Source organism: Anarrhichthys ocellatus, unplaced genomic scaffold (assembly GCF_004355925.1).
Source record: "Anarrhichthys ocellatus isolate YVR2014 unplaced genomic scaffold, GSC_Weel_1.0 scaffold19, whole genome shotgun sequence".
Lineage (NCBI taxonomy): Eukaryota > Metazoa > Chordata > Actinopteri > Perciformes > Anarhichadidae > Anarrhichthys > Anarrhichthys ocellatus.
Genome location: NW_022280049.1, coordinates 2,515,030 through 2,537,113, shown reverse-complemented (window position 1 = coordinate 2,537,113; position 22,084 = coordinate 2,515,030).

Genomic DNA, 22,084 nt, shown 5'->3' with positions numbered 1-22,084 from the left:
TGAGGGCATGACATTGGGATTAAGACTGGCTGGAATAACCTTTATATCGTCGAGGACGACGCTGCATATTAATGGATGGACATCAGGACATTCTGGTGCCATACCTCTCAAAGGAAAAGGCCCAGCAAGAGCAGCTGACCTTTGAGAGAAACAAGCAGATGGAGACGATCCTGAAACGGTTCAACATGGACACTCACTACCACTCCTCTTGTTTTAATGGTGAGTTCGTCTTTACAGGCTGCAAATGGCTATGTGTTGTTCTGTGAATCATGTAGTAAAGTGCACACACGTGCTTTCTGTCCCCCTTAGTATGACTTGTCAGTACAATGTCGCTGTCCATGGTGTTGATCTAAAGTAACAAGCCAGCTTTGATTTGAGTGGTGATTGTATTCAGTAGTTAGTCAATTCCCTCTGATTGGCTAGTCGTGGTTTGGTTGTTGCCTTCAGTTCAACAAACTCTTATAGCTGCCATTGACACTGAAACAATTAGTCTGTTCCATTAGTCAATTGACAGGAAATGTATTTCCAACAAATGTGATACTCTGTCAGTCATTTAATTAGCAAAGCTGCTTTGTTTTTCCTGCCTATTAAATGTGAGGATTTCCTGCCTTTCTCTGATTTGTGCATTGTCGAATTTGTAGTTCTTATCTCAGAAAAAGAAATCAAGTAAAATCAACATGTCCCCTCAAGATTTGGGACCTTCTGATGGTTATCTTTCACTATTCTCTCACACTTTTGTTACATTAATCAGTTAATTAAATGAATCTATATCGGACATAATCGTTAGTTGCAGCTCTACTTCACACATGGATGAATTTAGAGTCGATGTTCTTGTCTTATGGGTGAAAGTCCTGTGATGTGATATTTGGTGTCCAGTCCGACCAGCGGGAGGTGACACAGCTCTGCTATGTTTACAAACTAATTGTTCAATTAAAAAGAAGAAGAAGACAGGGATGTTCCAGTGAGAATGAAACCAATTTGTTCATTGCACCAGAGAGATCTCGACAGCATACACTATATTTCAAATGAAATAGCAATGCTGTGTAACAAGGGTGGCCTGTGGATTTTGTACTGGAAATATATAGGTCCAGCAATAAGCCAGATAATAACAATAATGATAAAAAAGTGTGTTACCCTGCATTTTCTGTTATTTTGCATTGAAGCACTGTCCAAGAATAGATCATTCAGGCAAACATATCTATATATAACTCCGATGTTTAAAGCATTATAAGCATGTTATCGACATCAAAGCCTACAACTTCCTGCTCTTAAAATAAGCCTTTTTCTTTTTTTTTTTTAAAGCGCCGAACTCATTCGTCGGAGCAAACAGATGGTAGTTTCACACAGTTATTCACTTTGAAGCCGCATCTTTGCAGTGGGGCCTCTCCCTCCGATGCCGGGGAGCTCTGGGTAAAACTCTTTTCCAACTAGAACATTCTGACATGGTTTCAAATAGTCCCTCTCTCTGGCTGCTGCTGTCCTCACCGCGAGCAGTTTAGAATGTGAATGTGTTTTGTGTTTGTTTTGCTGAGGGAGAAAATGCGTGCACTCCAGAGTATGATCTGAAGGAAAGAAGACTGAGACGGGCACAGCCCTGATCTATAATTGGAATCTGTTCTTGGATGTGGAGAGTTTTTAAATGCCTATCCTCCAAAAAAAACTATTTCTCTTCCTAATGGGAAAAGAGCACACATGGACACATCTTTTCAGATTTCTGCTTCTGTCTGGGACTCTCAATAGAAGCCGGTGCTGTTGTTCAAAAATATTAATGCTGCAATGCAGAATTTCTCAGAGTAATACCACAAGAAGAAGCTGTTCTTTTTGTGGGGTGCAGATATGCGTCTTCAAGAACGTCACACTTGTGTGCACTATACTGTGTACTCAAGGGTCCGTGAGATATCCATATGGCAAAAAACATACAGCCCAACACATCATTAATGCTTACAGTTCCTTGTTTTTGTGCTCGAGTCCTGAGTCCTGTGCCGCCATTGATTGGCCCATTATTGAAGACACCAACACAGAGCAGCCTGTGGTGCTGATGGCATGCTCTCTCATTCATACAGACACTGAGCAATGGTGAACCATTACAACATGCAGCTCCTCAGCATAGCCTGTCACTGCAGCCACTGATCCGGCATCCATCCTCACCAGTAGACCCCGTAATTGCAGTCGAGGGAAAATGATAGAGCTTGTTAACATTTTTTTTTGGAGGAAGGCATTGTGTCAGGTGTAATGTGTTTTAAAAAAAAACAACAACAGTAGGGGTTGTGATAAATATCTTGAGTGTGATCCCCCATTACAAATGAATCTGGGTGGATGAATATGTCTGATGGAATGCCCCTTTGTAATGTACATCATTGTCCCGGCTAAAACCAAGGCTGAAATTTATCACCTTGGAGAGGATGAAACGTTGGGTTCTCTGAGGTCCTTCTTACTCCGTGATCTGTTTGGATTTCCTGAGATCCCCAGGCTTTGACCGACTTCACTCAACAAGGCTGCAGAAGGGAGAAGGAAGTAAAAGTACAGAGTGAACAGGAAAGGAGGAGACTAGTAAATTATTTTTATCATTGTTAGAGTAAGGAAGAAAGGGTCAGAGGGAACAAGAAAAGATAAGGAAAGAGAGCAGCAGTGATTTTTTTTTTCTTCTTTCGATGCAACTGTATTTATTAGAATCCCTTCGCTTGTCTGGAATCAAAAGTGAAGAGCAAAGTCAAATTTCATAATTGACATCCCAAAGATATGTCGAAGATGTACTTGGAACTTTTCTAAAGTTTTCTACCGTCTCGTCACTTTGTCCCTGACAGTTCTCAAGTCTCCCATCACTCAGAAATGTGTTTTGCTTATTGCTGCTTGGCTTGGATGTTTGACCTTCACGGTGCAGAGTGATGCATGTGCAGAGTTTTGACAGTAGAAGGATGTTTGAAAATGCATATATATATATATATTTAAAGTATTTACAAGAGAAGTTCAAGACACTTTTGTGGGAGGCACAGTAATCTGGTAATAAATGTGAGTCACAGAGACACTGCTTTCAGAGAACACTGATCGACCTGCCTCACAAATGAATAGGGAGAGAGAAGCACTTCCTTGTCCCCGTACCCATTTACGACTGTACTGTGAAAACTCAAGAGTGGCCGGTGACAGCGATGGAAAGGCTGTCAGAGGATAAAGGCACAAACCCTCTCTGGCAACACTATTTATGGCTCGGCGCATATAAATGTCAATAATTTATGCTGACACATGTAAACGCTGCTGTCACATGAATAATTGTGTTGCTAAAATAGTCACGGAAAAAAGCATACAGTGCAAAATGTCGGCACGGAATGCTTTTTTTCACAAGTGACGATCGACGTAAGGCTGGGATCCATGAAAAGGTCAAACAGTTTAATAAGCACTAACTGGTGAATCATTTTTAATTGCATAAAGACTCTGGTGAAAACCAACAAGGGGCATGCTGTGTGTCAATGACAAATTGTTGTGAAGATATTTAGATGACATACTAGATACCCTGACCCATCTTCCCCCACACTATATTTACTTGGTGCTCTGCGTGTCCCGCTTTTCAATGGGCACACCAAGAAAAGCATAGCAATCAATATTTCCCGCACTAATTGAAGTGCTTTTTATCTTGTTGGACTCACGGCATAGTGTTGTGTGTGTGTGTGTGTTTGTGTTTGTGTGTGTGTGTGTGTGTTGGTGAGGCCCTTGTCTATTCATCCACATAGCTGTCCACTTCTCTTTGTCTGGCCTGTCCTGCCTTTTAACTCTGTCAGCCTGAGGAACTGCCTGCCTCTTTTATCAATATTTATGCCAGACAGCTATTTGGACCCAGGTCACGAGGTTCTGCATTACTTACAGTCAACTGATTCTGAATGCAACTCATGGATCACATCACGGTTGCATGCCTTAATCCTCCGTTAGTTTAACGTCCTTTTTTTTGTGGTCGACCAAAATAAAATTATTGAATAATTTAAATTAATCATGTGTTTCTTTCTCTCCTTGATTTCCCTTGACAGAAATGTTGGTATTGTGCAGAGATAACCATGTCTGAAGTTGGTAAATGTACCCCAGAGGACTCCGACAGTTGTGTTTTCTCAGTCAGAGGCACAGTATGTCGCAGTGTCTCAAAACAAAATTCCCAAAAAATCAATACAGGGAGACGCTGCAAATGGATATTGCCGTTTGACAGTCTAATTCCCTTTATCATGAAAAAGAGCAGGCCTGAGTCTCAACAATTAATTTTACGTACGAGGCCTCGAGAGATTTGAAAGCTCAAGGGTCTGAACAAATGTCTGCGGTGAAGAAAGTGACGAGGACATGCATTGGGACGGCCTTATTTTATTTTAATGTCATTATCTGCTGATGTCTCCGCTCCACTAAATGACAAAACAAGTATACGGGCTTCAAGATTTAAAACTTCACCAAGCCTCTCTTTCCCTGAGCATTGGTAAGGCATACAGCGTGGCTGTGAGGGGCCACGATGAATTCAAATAAGTCTACAGTATGTGAGGGGAGTTTCACACAAACGTCTCTGTAGATGTTCAGTCCAACAATCACAACTTTCTCTGCTAAATCTTCGAAACCTTCAAGGCAATTGCATAGCAAATATCAAGTTTGCCAACCGGGAAATTTCGTCCGAGGCTATGCTTATGTGTGGTAATCTTCCAGACTTTCAAGTGCAATCCCTCTCCGCTGGAAAGTCCGGCACTTCATTTGACACGGGGTGTTACTCTGAACCAGCGGCTAATTGTGTTGGCCCAGTGATTAACATTTAAAGGAAACACTATCTTCCACAGTCAGGGCAATAGTTGCATCACAACAGAGCGCAAGGGGCTGCCTGGGTTTCCTTCTCTTTGTGGTGAATAACTGTGTTTGTTTGTGTGCATGTTTGTGTGTGTTTATGTCTGTTTTGTACCCCACTTACATGCAAGTAATGTTAGATTACCTGGAGCAAAGCTAGCCTTGGTCCATCTCCAAGAACACGGCTCGACATGTATACTTTATCTAAAAAAGGCTTATCTTTACAGCCTTAGCATTTTTATTTCCTACAGTACACTTTTAGCTCTTGAAAACAGAGCGATACACAAGTGATGTATATTTTCTCACAGAGCAGCCATGTTACTAAGGGCCTTCTAAAGAAAGGCTATTCCATGCTGCAAAGGTGGAGAGGTTTATCAGGAAAAGATGGACTAATTGTTCACTTGTACTTATTATTTTATTTGCATATTTCGCTTTGTTTGACAGAGGACAGTGTAGAAATGAGAAAGGGGAGAGGGTATGACAAGCAAGGTCCCCAGGCCGTATAGTTATTGTGATGTGTCAAATGTAATCTTGAAAAATGTAGCAAGAAGAGCCTGGAACCGTTCTTGGTTTTAATAATGTTCACAGCGGAGAAAGCTGACCCACAGCTGTAAGCTGATCTAAAGATGGGTTAGGTGTGTCATGCGACTTTGGTTAGGCCAGAGAGAACTGTGTCCGACACAGTCTGAAGCCAGGAAGTAGCAGCGTCAGGTTATTGTTTTTTCTCAATAATTCATCCGAAATTAGTCACTGGTTGGTTAAGAACCACTTGGTTTGGGTCTGACACTGGTCCACCATATGGCTGCTCATAAGTATTAGAAACTGGAGATATTAAACCCTCACAATGTAATTGTTTTGTGATCTCACACTGGGTTTCCTAGTGTATTTTTTCCCCCCATATCAAAAGGTTGCAATGATGGGCGCACACAAGCAGAACACACTGATCAGACTGGAGCTAATAAGTATTGTCAAGATAAAGAACATTGCAACAATACCGCAATGACCACAGTTCACAGAATAGTACAAATTGCAAAACTTGTAATTATTCTGTGCTATAAAAACATCCAAGTGTTTTTGGCAAAGCACAAGATCAGCATCACGTTTTAGGCCGGCTCCTATGGAGTTATGGGGACCGGACAAGACAGCATACAATTACAAGCACAAATTACAGGTCTCCACGTAGTTCTATGTGTACTGTGCTGAAGCCATTGTTCCTAGAGGTCCATTGTTTTACAGAGTTGTAATGGCATTCAGTTTAAAGACAGGACTTGCGAAATGCGAATTCACATTGTCTTTGTTTCCACATTGTGCAGCAAGTGGAGAATTCAGTCTTCAGTGCCGTGCTTTTACCACGTACCGCATATTGATCCTAAATGAATAGCAAGAATCTCCATTGTAAGTTTGTAAACTTCTTTCCATTTGCATGGATAAGGTACATTGAGGTTACACGGATTGAACAACAAAGTATCTAAAAATCGGCTTTGCAGAAGCCCAAAAATATCAAGGACTGGCTGCATTAGTTTCAAGGCAGCTCAGTGATGCATGAAATAATGCCCTGTGGCATGTTGCTAAGACCCATCCCCGATGGGAACAAGCACTGAAATAGCCACCGAGCCCCAGCATTCCGGCCCCGGTCAACTCTAAGACCGGGCAAACCAGTCGCGACTAAAATCTCTGCGTTTCTTCATCTCGTGCCATCATGCAACGTCTCTTTTATATTTGTTATGTAACACATCTGTACAATGCAGCTCCTCTCTGTCAAACATTCCGTCGCCGTTTTCCATTGCTGACGACTTTTCTTCTGCCACTTTGAACCCACATGCTTTCTGTTTTTAATTGCTCGTGTTTGAACAGGTTAGGAGGTTGCAGTGAGTAATGGGTTCTGGGCTGTTAAGTAGACCAGACATGCCATGAGGTGACAGGTTTTGTTTGAATCAGGTACAAACGTTCATATTATACATGGTATAACAATGCCCACTCTCAATTGTTACATTCTGCCCTTTGATGCACTGCTATTTATTCAGTGCTGGAAGTGGTCTGCCGTGTACTAAATGCCCTTACGATGAAATCTGTGGCCACCAGTTTCGTATCAAGCGTGTGACAAAAAGCTCCAGTTTTCACTGCCGTGCCTGTTCAGTGTGAGACGTAGAATGGCTCATACGTTACTGTGTGAACCTCCAGCACTTTATTTAGTGGCCTATGCTCAGGTTCTTATCATTTTAGACAGTTTATGTCACTATAATTGAAAGGAACTTATTCAGCCAGACAAGGACGCCTAACCATACACACTAAGCTCACATCTAGTCTAGCCTTACTATCATTTATGGCAGGTGTGACTTTTCTTTCTTTTTTTTTTGAGCAAAATGTCTTTTGGGAAAACTGTATTGGATGTAGTCTAATTAAATCATACTCAAACATCTCACTGCAACATATTTTATAACCCCAAAGACAAAGTATAGTAATAGACTACTACTATGTTTGCCTATTCATGCGGGGGACGTTCGAACTCATTCGGTTTGCTAGAATTCAATGGGAAAGACTAAATAACTCCACCGAAAACAACTAGTGAAATACCAGTCGGTGTGTGTTTTATGAGCTCATGTATTCTTTGATACATGTTTGACAAGTTAAACTACAGATTAGATGAAGGGGAGACAACCTGAGGCACACGAACAAATGGTGGCACAATAGCAATAAGTGTGCAAGAGAGATTCTTTGGAAATATTGAAGTGCGAACTCATCTGCTTGCAAAATGATGGACATCTAAGACCTGTCCATTGTGATCCCTTTTGATAGCTTTCGGCTAGAGAGGATGAGCCGTAGGCAGCAATTAAATTGTAAACCCTGAGAGGAGCTAGGCTGAGTACATGGTTTGAACTCTATACCAACAATTGACACGTGAGAGATGAGTATGTTTAACACAATTTTTAAACCCAACTGACAGCATTTCCAAACACCTTTGTCCGTGCTTCACTTGATCACCACAGGCGTGTGTGCATGCTAGCTACTGGATGGGGGTCAGTGTTTGAATTCATCTCTTCAAGCTGGTGAGAGAGTGAGACACACCGAAGACCAAGTCTGTCTGCTCAGAGAGAAACGGGCTCCTCTACATATTAAACACGGCCCTGAAGAACACCGTGTTAATGCCTCGGTGTTCCCTACGGTGCATCAAAGTCAGGAGCATCTGGCTCATTTCAGGGAAGAGGGCCAACATTTTTCTTAGCAAGCAGTGTGACACAATGGCACAAATTAAAGGGGGAGCATCTGCATTTTAACCTCAGGTATGAGAGGTAGAGAGGATAGCACTCGTTCTTTGGCACCTGTATGCAACATGGATCCCGAGAAGCAGGAAGTGGAAAGGAGACCCACTTTGCAACGAGAGCAGAGAATTGTTGATGCATTTCACAGGAAATGTGATCGTGTTATTGCCATTGTCTAATGTTACGTTCTCTGTGCGCTAACATGTAGCTATTAGAGTAGACTGCATTTCTACATCCGTGATTTGGGAGGTTGAGACAGCAGGATGGAATATATCTTCAGTGTGCTAAATTTCATGGATGCCAGGGCTGCAACCAACGGTTTATTTTATTATTGATTTGCCTGCTGTTTATTTTCTTAAATAATTAGGCAATTAATTCATTGTATTGTCTATAAAGAAACCGCAACAAATTCCAATAACCGAAACCCCAAAGTATATGTTATGCGTATGAAAGATTTACTGTCATGCAGCTAGAAGTACAACATATTTGTGATTTATTTTTCGAAATTGACGATTGAACAATTCTCAATAGTAGCTGAATGATGTTCTGTTATTTCAACTTATCAGTAAACAACTAAATCAACTCATTGTTCAAGCTCAAATTGGATGCTCTGTTGATTATTGCTACAGTAAGAAGTATTTACATCACATAGTAACCACATACAATAGATTATAATGAGAGAATTTGAAGATGTGGAATGGTAACGAGACAGACACAAGCATAAAATGATGGCAGTTAAATTGCCAAATCTATGCAAATCAGAATTTGTAGGCCTTTGTCAGCCCCCATTAATAGGTTAGCAGGTTGTGTAATAATGACATCCCTGTGAAGGATGAGGACCGCCGCGACAACACACACAAAATCCTTCCAAACCTCAATTGGCTGTCTTCAGCAGACAACTCTCCCTGATTAATCAACTGATAAGGACATGGCAAAATGACAGTGACATGAGGAAATTGCTCAAGGTTTTATCAAAAAGGTTTTTTGAAAGAATATATATATATATATATATATATTTTTGTCTTGATTACAGCCACAGTCAACAATCCCCAGCTTGGAGACGAAACAAAGCGATTCTTAATTTCCAGCAGTTACAAATGCCAGAACCCAAGGCGCATGGAGGAGGCAGATAAAGTTGTTATTGGCAAATGTCCTTGGTGCAAGCAGAGTGAGCGCTCAGTAATCCTACTGTGTTATTAGTCTCCCAGGACCCTGGGACTCTGCGTTGCTATCACAGGCTGGCCCCGTGTAGATAACACCGGCTCCATTCACTCTCACATCTACTCATAGCTAAATTGACTGCAATTATCAGGACTGGGAAGCTTATTATTGCCCTCTTTTATTTACACACAGAGTCCCACATGAGCCTTCAAGTTTTTAATGGTGGGAGATGTTGGACATTTCCTATCATGTCCTAATTCTCCATTAAATCCTCCGGAAGAACATCATTGATTTTCATCTGCTTTCCCCCTAAGCCTTAATTGACCATGGAGCAATCAGGTGTATTGTATTGCTTGCATTTGCACGTGCTTGTTGACCCATCGAGAAAGTTACTTGGGTGAACTTGAGGTTGATTCACATATGGCTCAGTGTTAAACCTGCAATACTATTCTATCGCAGACACGTTATTTTATAAAAAAAATGAGTTTATAGTGACAACAACTGTATGCTTTATGTTTATATTTGCCTCTAATAATTACAGCATCTGCATCTACTTCTGTTTATTCAGTGGTTCGAGTTCACTTAACTCTGGCAACTGCTTTCAAAACAAACAAGTAAGGGCCAGTGGCTTCAGTGTCAGCTGCCATGCGTTTAAGACGGGGGTGTAAAAAAACAACAGGCCACAGTATGCTCCAGAAAGAGGCTCGGTGCCAAGTGGCAGAGCGAGCAGGAGAGATCATGACCCTCTCCATCAAGAGGGAGGACCTTTGAACGACCGCTATAGGTGAGGCCTTTAAACCTGGTTTTGCTCAAAATCTGGAAATATGAAGTGGTCTGTCAGTGATCTAACGTTTAGGAGGGCACCAGGAATTTAGATGGGAAAAATATTAAAACGTATCTTTATTTATTTTTAGCTGATGTTGTTTCTTTTTTTACTTTTCACATTATTTGATGATGATCGTCAGGAAAGGGGGCTGAAAGAGAGAGGGGACGACATGCACCAAAGGGCCATGGGTCAGATATGAACCCTGGCCGCTGCAGTGAGGACTATGCTACTGGGAAACCCCAAAATGTATTATTTCAGACACGCCATATGTCGACGCATTCTCATTTATATTCTGAGTTCCCAGAGGCTTTTCTTCCAATTCACCCATGCATGGCAGCTGAAAGGCAAAAATTAAAATTAGCCTCATCCATATGGATAAAGTGACATACCACTGAGAAACCACTATAAGAAAATTGATAATTTAATAACCCAGCATAAAAAAAATCCACTAAGATTATCACTCGCTGATTTGCAGTAACTGTTAGTCATATTATATCAAAGAAAAACAGACATATATTATATATGAGCTTTATCATGAATTAGTAGACTGTCCCAATCTTGAGTGCGAGTGCACGAGAAAGCACAGAATAATCATCAGTAATGCTGAAACAGCTCCGGAGCGCCATCCCACTTCACGAAGAGCAGGCTGACTGTGGGGGTGCAGTCGGTCTCAAAGCCTCCCCGCTGGACAAAAAAAAAAAAGGTCTCTAAATCATTTCATTTTGAATTCTGGCCAAAAAACGGTCAAAACACTGACATTTTATTTGTATAAAAGGGTTACCTCAGTAATGGGATATTCATCAAAGACATGGCTGTATTGGGATGGATTTTACTGAAACAGCATGCATTCATACATTATTGAACACGGACCCTTCTGAAACGGTGTGCCTCAAGTTTGCCGTGGGCTGTGTTATTCCAACTGACCTTTTGAAAATGTAATCTCTGGTTACTTTGAATGGAAAGATATTTAAATAAGTGTATAGGGCTAATCTGCAGCTCACATTTCAACTCCCAACTTTGCGTGTGATGTATGGAAATGTGAAATACCGCGTTTTTTTTATTTTCCATGTTGTTGTTTTGGCCAAATGGGCAATTTGAAAACAAGTCCGATAGACGGATCTTTTGCTGACCTTTTGAGAGGGAGTATGTGCAGCCCACTCATTCAAGCATATGCCTGAGTGCGTGTCTTTGTGTGGGATCCGTTTGATATTTTACAAAGAGAAATAAAGAACAAAGATCAACTTCATTGATATAATTTGGATCACATGAGATATTCATTCAGGGAAAAAACCCATGTGCTTTCCACTATCAAAACTCTGCAGGAAACAGAGGATGCACAACATTGTGTGTTAAAATGAATAATTCAAGTGGTCATCTTGAAAACTTGCGATCTTGCAGATACAACATGTGAAAGGACTTGCAGTAACTGTTGAAATATTCATGCAATTAAACACTACACACGGGGTACAGCAGGGTGGAGAGGAGGTTAAGCCTCGTATGCATCAGTCACTCACCACAGAGTACATTTCTAAGCAGGACATATGTGCACTGTGTATTTTTAATAACACTAAATACTTAGTCATTGCCATTGGTACACAGGGGCTGTTAATTGCCCACTATGAGCATAAATTGGACCGTTCTGCTATCCAAGAGATTCTCCCCATAGGTGTAATTAGTTGTGCAGCTGCCCAAGCATCCCCTATAGAGAACCTTCAACGGGTAGCGTTTCCTCCCTGTGGATGGCTGAAGAAATATAATTGGTGTAATGTTCATGCCCAGTGTTGTGAGCTAATTAAAGCTGGGGGCATTGGTTATCAGATCCCACAAACTTCATAGCAGATGTCCACTGTTCTACGAAATGGTCTAAAGTGACTCTTTTTCTTTAAGTATGCTTCATTCTTATTGACGGTCTCTTTAGGATTTAACTCTTGGTCAAGAGGTTTTGGCGATTGCAACAAATGGGAATTGAAAAATGTAGTTGTTGGAATTTTTATTCAATAAAATATTTTATTGTCAATGGTGGGTGGTATTTTAATTACATTGTGTCATTGTTTGAACTATTTTTTGAAGGCAGCAAAAAAAACACCTCAGGCGCTTAAAAAGTTTTAAAAAACTTTTTGCTAGAATTTTTTTTTTTTCAAATTTCTCCATTCCCATACAGCTTTTCTAATGCGATACTGACAAATGTGCCTCAAAATATGTGAATGGAAACAGCCACTTTCTACCTAATTAGAAAGAAATATGATTATATTTTGTTGTCATGGTGGTGACATTGATCACATGAGCATGTTTTTTCTGTCGTTGCACTTCAGTTGTTTTTAGGAGAGGATGTTTATGTGTCGCACGGTGAGTTGTGTTTCTAGAGTTTGATTCAAGCCCGTTAATGCGTTTGATTGCCCCATTAAGAAATTATCCGCGTTCCATTCACAGACATGACGCAAAAACAACAACAAGAGGGTGGATGTCCAGTTTAACCTTCACGGTAAATGGCAGGAAAACGAGGTGCCGGGCTGCAATTGCGTGAGAGTGACGATAGCTTTCATTTTAAGGCTTCTCACAGAGAATGAAAACAGAGCATCATTACCAAGCCATGATTGGACTCTTGTCATCAACAGGATAATTGTCCATGAGTTCATGATCTCTCCACAGTGCTCACTGAATTGATTCTGGAAATGAAAATCGCTGCACCTCCCACAGTAGCATTACCCCACTGAACCATCTCAGAATTAATTCTGAGTTTGAGCTCTACCGCCTGGAAAGACATTTCCAGTGATCATTTCAAGTGGGGTGTCGTGGTGTGATCAAACTCACATTTCTCTTGCTGCTAAGTCTTACCAAAGGAGTAGTGGTGGTGGTAAAAAAAAAAGGGAAATCACTTTGCAATTTATTTGCTATAATTGACCACTTTTATCTGCACTATTCGTAATTCTGTCCTTAAGGAAATAATATGTCATTAGTGTTGAAACCTCAAAATATATCATGTATATTTTTCTATTTTCACTTTTATTAAGGAGAGGTAAGCTCCTCTCCTCTCCCCATTATTGAGGTGACGGTAAAGGGTCAGCGGTACAGAGATGTGGGTCTTGGTCATATCGGATGGGGGTCAACTCCGGCAGCCCCGCCTGATAGCAGGACTGATGAGGACAGCAGACGGAGCGCTGCAGCAATCTGGCCTCCTCCAGACATGGCTTCGCGGACATCAGCAATGAGATCTCCATTACTCTGTTAAACTGTGTCCGAGAACGCAACCTCACTATTATGTCAATGTCAGGGGCTTAATGCTGATTCATACAGCCGCTACAATCCCAGATTAACCTCCAGGCTGGAAGACCTCTATCAGCAGCAAAACTGCATCGGCAACTTTATGTCTCCAAGGAGAGCCAATATGATGTTGTTTTGATAGAGAGAGAGAGAGAGAGAGACATGCTTACATCCAGATACGAGCATCGACGTGCACAAATGGACAAGCAGACCGGTTGTTACAGATTGGGGAGCATTGTGCATTGTGCAAAACAAAGATATGATGTATAGATATGTATATTGTGAATTTATTCAGCTGTCAAATTTGTATTGAATATGTTCAATGCCACATAGTTTCATACACTATCCAATGTCAAAGAAAAAGCCTGAACCAAATGTGTCGTCCTTCCTCAAAGATAATAGGCGGAAATCTGAGTCGCTATGTCGAAGTGAGCCTTCTGTGCTGCAGTGCCCCCCCCCCCCCCCTCTGGCCTGGCTGGTTGGGCACTAAGAGCCGCAGTGTTCCTGTAAGAATGAGTATTAAGCCATAGCGGGGTGGAGGACTGGCAGTGTGTGTGTGTGTCTGGGGGGGGGGGGGGATGTTCAGCTGCAAGCCCTTGTGTGCCGCCCAGTGGTATCAGGCTCCTTTTGCAAAAATAAACCAAGCAAAATTGGTCAGTTATATATATTCAGGAAATAGCAGGCAAAAAAGTATAATATATTTATCAGTGAAATATATTCATCAGCACCTTTTCCTAATTCCCTATTTTGAATCAGATCAGGCTTACGAATCAGATTGAATCTAAATTGAAAACAGGCCCCTGTCATACATATTCGAAATTATTTATACCACAGTTTGCCTCTTCTGGTTATTCTACGTTGTTGACGTGCCAAGGCAGGCATGAGGAGAGTGGGGGGGTGGATTTTGGCACTACTCATGAAGTGGCAGAGCTGGTTAGACAGGTTTTGTAGCTGTATTTTAAAGACCCGTCGAGGCATGGTGCTGGAAATTTTATCATAATCTCTGTGAATCAACAGGCTACAATCTTGCTGAAAGAGTGTGTGTGTGTGTGTGTGTGTGTGTGTGTGTGTGTGTGTGTGTGTGTCTGTGTCTGTGTGTGACTGGAAATGGGTAGGTGGTGAAAGAGTTGCAATATGATAATTAAAAACATGAAGACTGCCGTTGAAAGTTTCTCTATTGACAACGGCTAGGAGGGTTTATTTAAATTGCAATTTGGTGAATGAAGGGTTCTACTTGAAAGACTTGGCTTCTTCATCACAACGGCCACTTCCTCAACCCAGGATTTGGGATAAGCATGAAACTTTGAAATGTGATTTGGCTTTTGGAATTCATTATAAATCCGTGACACAGATTTTGGGTGGCCCAGTTGCTGAGAAGTTGTGTATCATCAACAGCTGCCGCGGCCCTCGGGTCCTCTGAAGGGTTACAATGTCCCAATCTGGTGGACTGGTTCTGAACTGCTCTCTTGTTCCCAGTTCATCCCAGTAGAAACAGCTTGGTTAAGGGTCTTGCACAAGGACACCTCGACGTGGACTGGAGGAGCCGGGCAGCCTTCGGTGTCGCTTGGCTGACTTCATGGCTTCGTTCGCTAACACCTGAAGACCCATGACACATTTTGGGTCTCCTGTCACTCTTCTTAATGGAACCAAATCGGAACTATTTTCTCAATTTAGCTAAGTTTGGGGGCTTTGGCTCGCTTGCCGATGGTGACTGACCCAAATATTGCTCCATGCTTACCAGCTAGCTAGATGGCTGATAAGCCAAGCTGAGCAGCAGCAGGGAGGGTTCGTTGTGTCCTGAGTGAGGTGACTGATTTATGACAGATTGAGATGATGCGTCACAATCTCTTTGTATTGGCCCAAAGCTAACGTGGATGGGAGTAATGGACACAATAGGCTTGTTTTATCAGCACAAATGGTCCCTATCTGTAGCTATGTAATGTTTAATGAAACTGCACAATTGTGGGTTAGGGTATACCTTACATTTTGGTAAGAAACAAATATAAGCTCTAGGTCAGCTTGGAAAGGCCTGGAGTGAAAGTGGCTCGCGGTTGAGAGCTTTCCAGCACCCCGTCTCATTAACCATGCTTTGTGGTTGGGACCGTTTGCTGTGTCTTCACCCTCTTCATCATTTTGCTCTCAAAGTGCACCAGATTGATGCATTTAACTTGGCCTTGTAATATTTATCTTTTACTGAAAATCTAAGATGTTATGCCGTTAATGTTGCTATGTCATGCCAACACTAAATACTGTACGCTAATAGATAAAGGAGTGATGATGATGATGATACAGCCTACATGCTTTGAATTCCTTAGAGCTAGCTTTGCAGAGCCGATGTTGGAACACCATCATCACAGACTTGAGACTTGACTCTGATCTGCTAAAAAGTGACTTGTGAGCATCTCTGGCCATCACTACCAGTGTCTTCTGAATTGCATCGTCTGAGTCAATCCTAAAACACTGGCCCGTAACGTAATTAAAGCATGTTCTTTGAACAAAATGAAACGGTCACTTTGGAGTCCCACAGCTCTGAATAGCTGTGATTGAACATTTAAAGTTAAAATGGTTTAAGTGTTGCACATCCACTTCATTGTCGACTTTGATTACCTGCTTTCTGGCATGCTCACATCAAAGAAGAAGGATTTTTTTCAACTTCATTCTTTCATGGCAACACCCCCAATGAAAATCACCAGTCATTATATTAGTGGGTCTATGTTTTATATAATTGATAGCTTGGATTTTTAATACCTTCCATTGTCATCATCTCAAATGTACATGAATGTTAACAGCTGATGTGTAACATTTGGCATTTTAGCATGCCAGCGTTAGCATAATAAATTGAACTGCTACCACTGGGAGGTTGTATTCAAAGGATTTCCCCAGTCATTTATCATATATTCATGAAAAATATGATCAGACATTAACACGCCAAACAGACTATACATGGTTTACGTTCCAGTGAACAATATGCAGATGCTTCGTGCTATGGCTAACCTGTTATATGCAGACCCTGTTGCAGTAAACGCTTCATGTTGGTATGTGTGCTGATGGCCTTGGGTTCAGATGTTGGAGATGCCCTATATCGCTTTGGCCTTTTCAGTGGAGAGCTGCTCTCTCTCTCTATGTGCTGTAGTTGCCAATGGTAACAACGTTTCAGCCCCCTCCCCCCCCCTTTTTAACATTAACTGAGTATCACAGTCCCTCAGAGTTTACCTCATTGATCTCAGATCTATCACTGTGTCTCTGTAAGCTACTTTACTTCCCCTTACTCTAAAGCAGCCCCATGGTCTCTGGACACAAAAGTCAGTTCTGACTTAATATTCATCCCTATAAATCCAGGATACATTTAAACCAAGGTTGGCTCCACTGTGGGAATATCCAACCTCACTTAGCATGACTTAATTTCAGGTAATACTGAGGGATGTCATTTCTTTTAAATGAATTTCAGATTTATTATGACACACTGTTCCTCTGATAGGAGTTCAAGAACGTGGTGTAAAATCCTTGCCTGTTGCTCTGTTACTGATGTCTATCTTCAAAGCTCTGATTGCGGAATCAAAGACAATGAAAGATGGCCTCCCGAGATAGCGCGAGACGTGACTAGAACTAATCTGCTTTGACAAAAAAGATTGGTAATATTTTCTGACATGTATGTTGGCACGCGCTTTTTAACTACATTTCCAAGACTGATTAATGAGAGCTCAGTCACTGCCGTTTGATTTATTGGATTGACTTTCAGTTTCTACATGAAGGGACAACCACGTAGCTTTTATAAACAGATGTGCAGCTGCAGAGAAAGATCTTCTCTGCATTGCACGCACTGCATAGGGCCACTAAAAATAGCAGCTATTCTCTGAACAGATTGGGAAATGAACCCGTAAGAAGCTAGCACAATTGGCACAGAGACATGGCATATCAAAGGGCAAGTGCTGCAATGTCATGTGGGTCTTGGTCTTGGCATAAGTAAACCAGAATGGAACAAAGAAGCATCCACACACAAAAAAAAATCTAAATTGGCAGTGATTTTAATACAGTGAAGGAAACAGTAAGTTCTGCCAAAACAGCTTCCTAAGCTAAGTGGCGAAAATGGTTGAAGTGGGAAGGAGAAGAGATAAAGATGTTCAGATGAAAGTAGATGTGATTTTGGGAAAAAAGCAGGATTAAATTCTTTTGTATTGCAAAACAATAAATGATAGTATGCTAAGATCCCCAGATGTTATTTGCGCTTGCTTAACCTACCAATACATTCACGTTTGTCTCAAAGCAGCACAGTCGAATCAGTCTCATGAAATACTGGACAATAGTTTTCTACTTTGTTCTGCATGTTGAATTCAGCTGAGCAGGTCACTTCATGCTAAATATTCCCCCAGCTTCAGTTAATTTCGTTTCTGAACTATTGAATGGTTGTTTTATTTCAGAGCGAGCCATCTGTTCCATTAATGTGTGATTGGCAGTAAAAACGCCGTTTTCTGAAGTTCTGAGTTGAAGCCAGGAGGGTAGGACGACCCATTAAACTGTGATTGCTGGTTCGCCACAATGGCGTTTCAGAACTGCTGTATGGAAAGTTGAAAAGCAGCCGGACCAGCCATTTGTATTGGCTGTTTGGAGGTGAGACTGACTTTGTGTTTGAAAATTTGAATAACAACCCCATGGACTGACTACAACTCTACAGCTACATTGTGGTTTACTAAGTATTGGTTTGATCAGTGTCAGAAGCAGGTACGGAAGCTACGGGTTTGAGCCTCCTGAAGCACTCACATCCTTCTTTCTCTCAAGAGAGCCAACAGTTCATGCAGGTTCCTTACACTTGATTAAAGGGACAAGTTCCAGCACATTCTAAGTGTATTACTCAACCTCTTTAAGATATCGTTCACAGCCATTTACTGAAACGTTTCATCTTGTTCATTGTTCTTGCGGGACCTGTAGTGTAGGCGAAGATTCACTGTAATTACTTATTGATGTGGCTACTATTGTTTTTACATTGGACCTTTACCATAATGGGAGGAACACTGAAAAAGTAATATGACTTCAGTCCATACATGATATTTTATTGAATCATTTCAGCTTCCAGGCTTTGTAACTCTTGCTGCTATTCAATGTAAAGAGGACAAAAATCTACTGACTAATGTGCCAACACCGGCATATGGAATTTCCACTGCACATTCAGTTGCTTCAACAAAACACCTTCTACTGTGCGGAAAATTAAAATGTTTGATATGTTGAAATACAGTAAGGATTACAACGCCGCGGATTAGGCTTAACCAGCTCAGCATGCCTAATCACTACAATGTTAAACAGGATTGAGCTCAGGTGAGGCTGTTTATTAACATCCATTTCAACCCTGAAAAATACAAAAAAAAACTCCAGCACTCCTGGTATGTACAAGCTTCACTTGATGTGCTGGCTAGATGACAAGAACATAGGGTTCAGCAAAGTCCAGCCATTTATCACTTGCCACCTCACTATTGTGGCGTGTCACCAGCTAGATTGCTAGAAGACTGGATGGAGTTTGGTTGTTACTTATTAAAAGGCAAGGGGTTAGAGGGTTGTTCTCCTTTGTGGTGGCAGACAGACGGATGATACAGGAGAACATGGTTCTTCTGTTTGCTCAAGCTTATCAGATGACTTGTACAGACTGCAGAAATGTTGAAAACAAACAGAGTCCCAGAAAAGAATGACTTAGCTCCATTGTTTTCTTCAACTGATATCAGATATTCTTGAATAAAAATAAAAGATGTTCTTGCAGAGTTTATGAGTTATAAAATGACCAGTGTTGCGTAACATACTGGGTAGAATGCATAATGGCCAATGTAATTACCTGGAGTGTGTTGACTGCATGGTTTCGGTGAATAAGCGTGGATACAGAGAAACACTCATTGGATTATGTAAGATATAATGAACAGATCTTGTCAATCATGTCTGTTCTATAAATCAAAATTAAGCTTCTAGTTTTCAGTAGAATAAAACAATAACAACCTCGTGACTTGAGTTATTTCTGTAATATTTTGATGGGTACAGTTACACAACATTATACTATGGCATTAATTGCAACATAAAACTAAACGATACATGGCGCTTGAACTACTCCTACTTGAACCAATTATACTAATAATGATTATACAGTTTCCAAAAGATGCAGCCAAGTTGCTTTGAGTAAATCAGTTAAATAAATGGGAGTTTTGGATGGTGTAGCGGCCCAAATCATAGATAGTGTTGATCCGTTAGCGTGTACATATCTGCATTGGTGATAGAAGGGTGCATAATGCCTTGTGACAGCTATGAAATAAAGTAAACCCAACCCTGCTGTGAGCAAGTATTTATCTATAAAGCCTTTCATTTTGATGGCACAAACATTCAAAAGTGATGACAAGCGCTCTCTTTGTTTCATCTTGAACAAAATATAATTTCATGCTGGATTAACTACATATTGACCAGGAGTAAAGAATAATAATCTTTGGGCACAATTGAAGCCCCTTGGCTTGAAGATCCCCATCAATTCACTATGTTTCAACACATTACTAGAATTAGAAGTGAGGGGAGGGGGAGCCGGGGGGGGGAGGAAAGTGGGTCTGATTTTGACTTGTGACCCGAGGAATGTCACATGCATAATCTAGACACATTACTTCTGACATTGCAGTATATATTGCCTCACACATCTATGATTGAATTCCACTATTTTACATTTTAATTGCTTTATTACCATGATAATTCAAGACTTGCAGGTCTACAATGGTAAGACATCCCTGCATAAGCTCCATCATAAAAGCACAGACAGCTACAACCAGAGCATGAGTAGAAACCTGCAATCATTTTACCAGTCTATCTTTTAGTCACTTCATCTAATCACCTACTGTCGTTTCTTTCTGTCTTACATCTATTTACGATATTATGCAGACCTCTGGATACCTGAGACTTGTCAGAGTTAAACAAATGTGAGCACTTGATTTACATGGGACTTGACTTAATTTAAAATGTAAAGGCTAAAACTGATGAGATTCGGTAGCCCAGAACAGTAAATATCCAAAAGTGCTGCACATGCAAGTTTGCTGTCATGAACAGTGCATGAAAAATTGATATTGTAATGGGGATGAGCATGCAAATGTTTCCAAGTCTTACAAATAAATGGTTGCATGGTCACCAGCTGGCATCAACTCTGAATTCAGATTAGAGAAAGTAGCCTATCGCTGCTATCTTTGTTTGGCTCTTAATTCAATTATGGGTTTTAACACCATTAAATATATTATATTCTCTGAGGGCCGACATTACTGTTTGAAAGAGGCTGTAGTTGGCTCAGTATTGAAGCTAGACTGAAGATACTGGCATCAAAAACTAGACAACCTAATGAGTCCATCGGTTCCAACAATGTCATGCTAGCTTGTCAGGAAGGGGGCTGAATAATGCTCCAAAGTTGGAGCCGGCTTGGTGATTTTCGTAGGGGTCAATTGACCTTTCACTTCAAGTTATGTGAATGAAAATGGGTTCTATGGGGACCCATAAGTCGTCCCCTTTCAGACATACCAACTATTCTAATCCCATGACATTTAGGACAAAAAGCATGCAGTTTTTTGAAGGCAGCATAAATGTTATTCCCACCTATTCTAAAAATGGTGTATTTGATTAGATCTGCACACTGGGGTCCCTAAACTGTCTTGGAAAATAAATTGGGTAAGACTAGAAAGCTGAGACTCTTGTGAATCCAATGAGCCCAATTGAATTAATGTGTGATGATATTAGTCCCCTTAGTACCCATTTTGCATAGTGAGACCATTTTTTGAAACTTGATTAGAGACTGAGGGCATTCAGAGGATCTATGGATGTCCTAGTTATATTAACTATTTCGGTGTTCGCCATCCAATCGAAAGAAATCCCCAAATATCAAAAGTTTTAGAGACCTAATCACAGCATGGGGTTTTTTTCTGATGGTGTTCCTCAATTTGGTATTTTGGATGGATTTTATAATATTTTTTTATCACTTCTCCAGTGGTAAATTATTATTAAATTTAGCACCAAATCTGTGTCACAAATGGTATCAACCCAAGAATTGCTGCAAAAAAAAAGTGAGCATGGGAATGGCCATTATATTCTTCCATCATAATGTTCCAAGCCCTTATATACTCTCACAATTAATTTTAATGAATGAATGAATTATTATTTATTTCTGATTCATGACTAGAATAACTTGACACTCACTGCTGAGCAGCATCTCAAATTAATCTTCAGGTTCCCAGTTTTCAGTTGATGTACACCACTTCTATGTGGCATATAGTGTTGACCTGCTATTCCCCCCTAAAAATCCCCTGTACCCCCTAAAGAAGACAAAAACAGGTCTCTGTGGGTACATTGTACCAATATTTCTTTAGTCATGTTGCCCAGCCTTTCCAGCGTGTTGTAATGATCTGATGATGAGCCTTGAATACGTTAATATGCACACACGTGCTCCGTAGACCTGGATGGGTTTGGTGTTCGTTTATTTTTAAAGGTGTGCAGAAACGTAAAGCGGCTCTGATATTCTGTGTGCCACACATTTTGTGCGTGTTTTTCCTCAGTGATTTCCTCTATGTACTGAGAATGAAATCCTATGGGCTTTGGCTTCACATACTTCGCATTCTGGGATTTTTGGAGAGTGTATGGCAGCTGCCATGCAGGGTGGCATTGTTTGAATCTTTCTGTCTACAGTATGTTGTGTCTAGAGAGCTCTGGCTCCCGGCCCAAAGATGCTCGGCACAACCTGAGCGCTGTTGGTTGGTGCTCCGGGGGGGGGGGGGGGGGGGGGGGG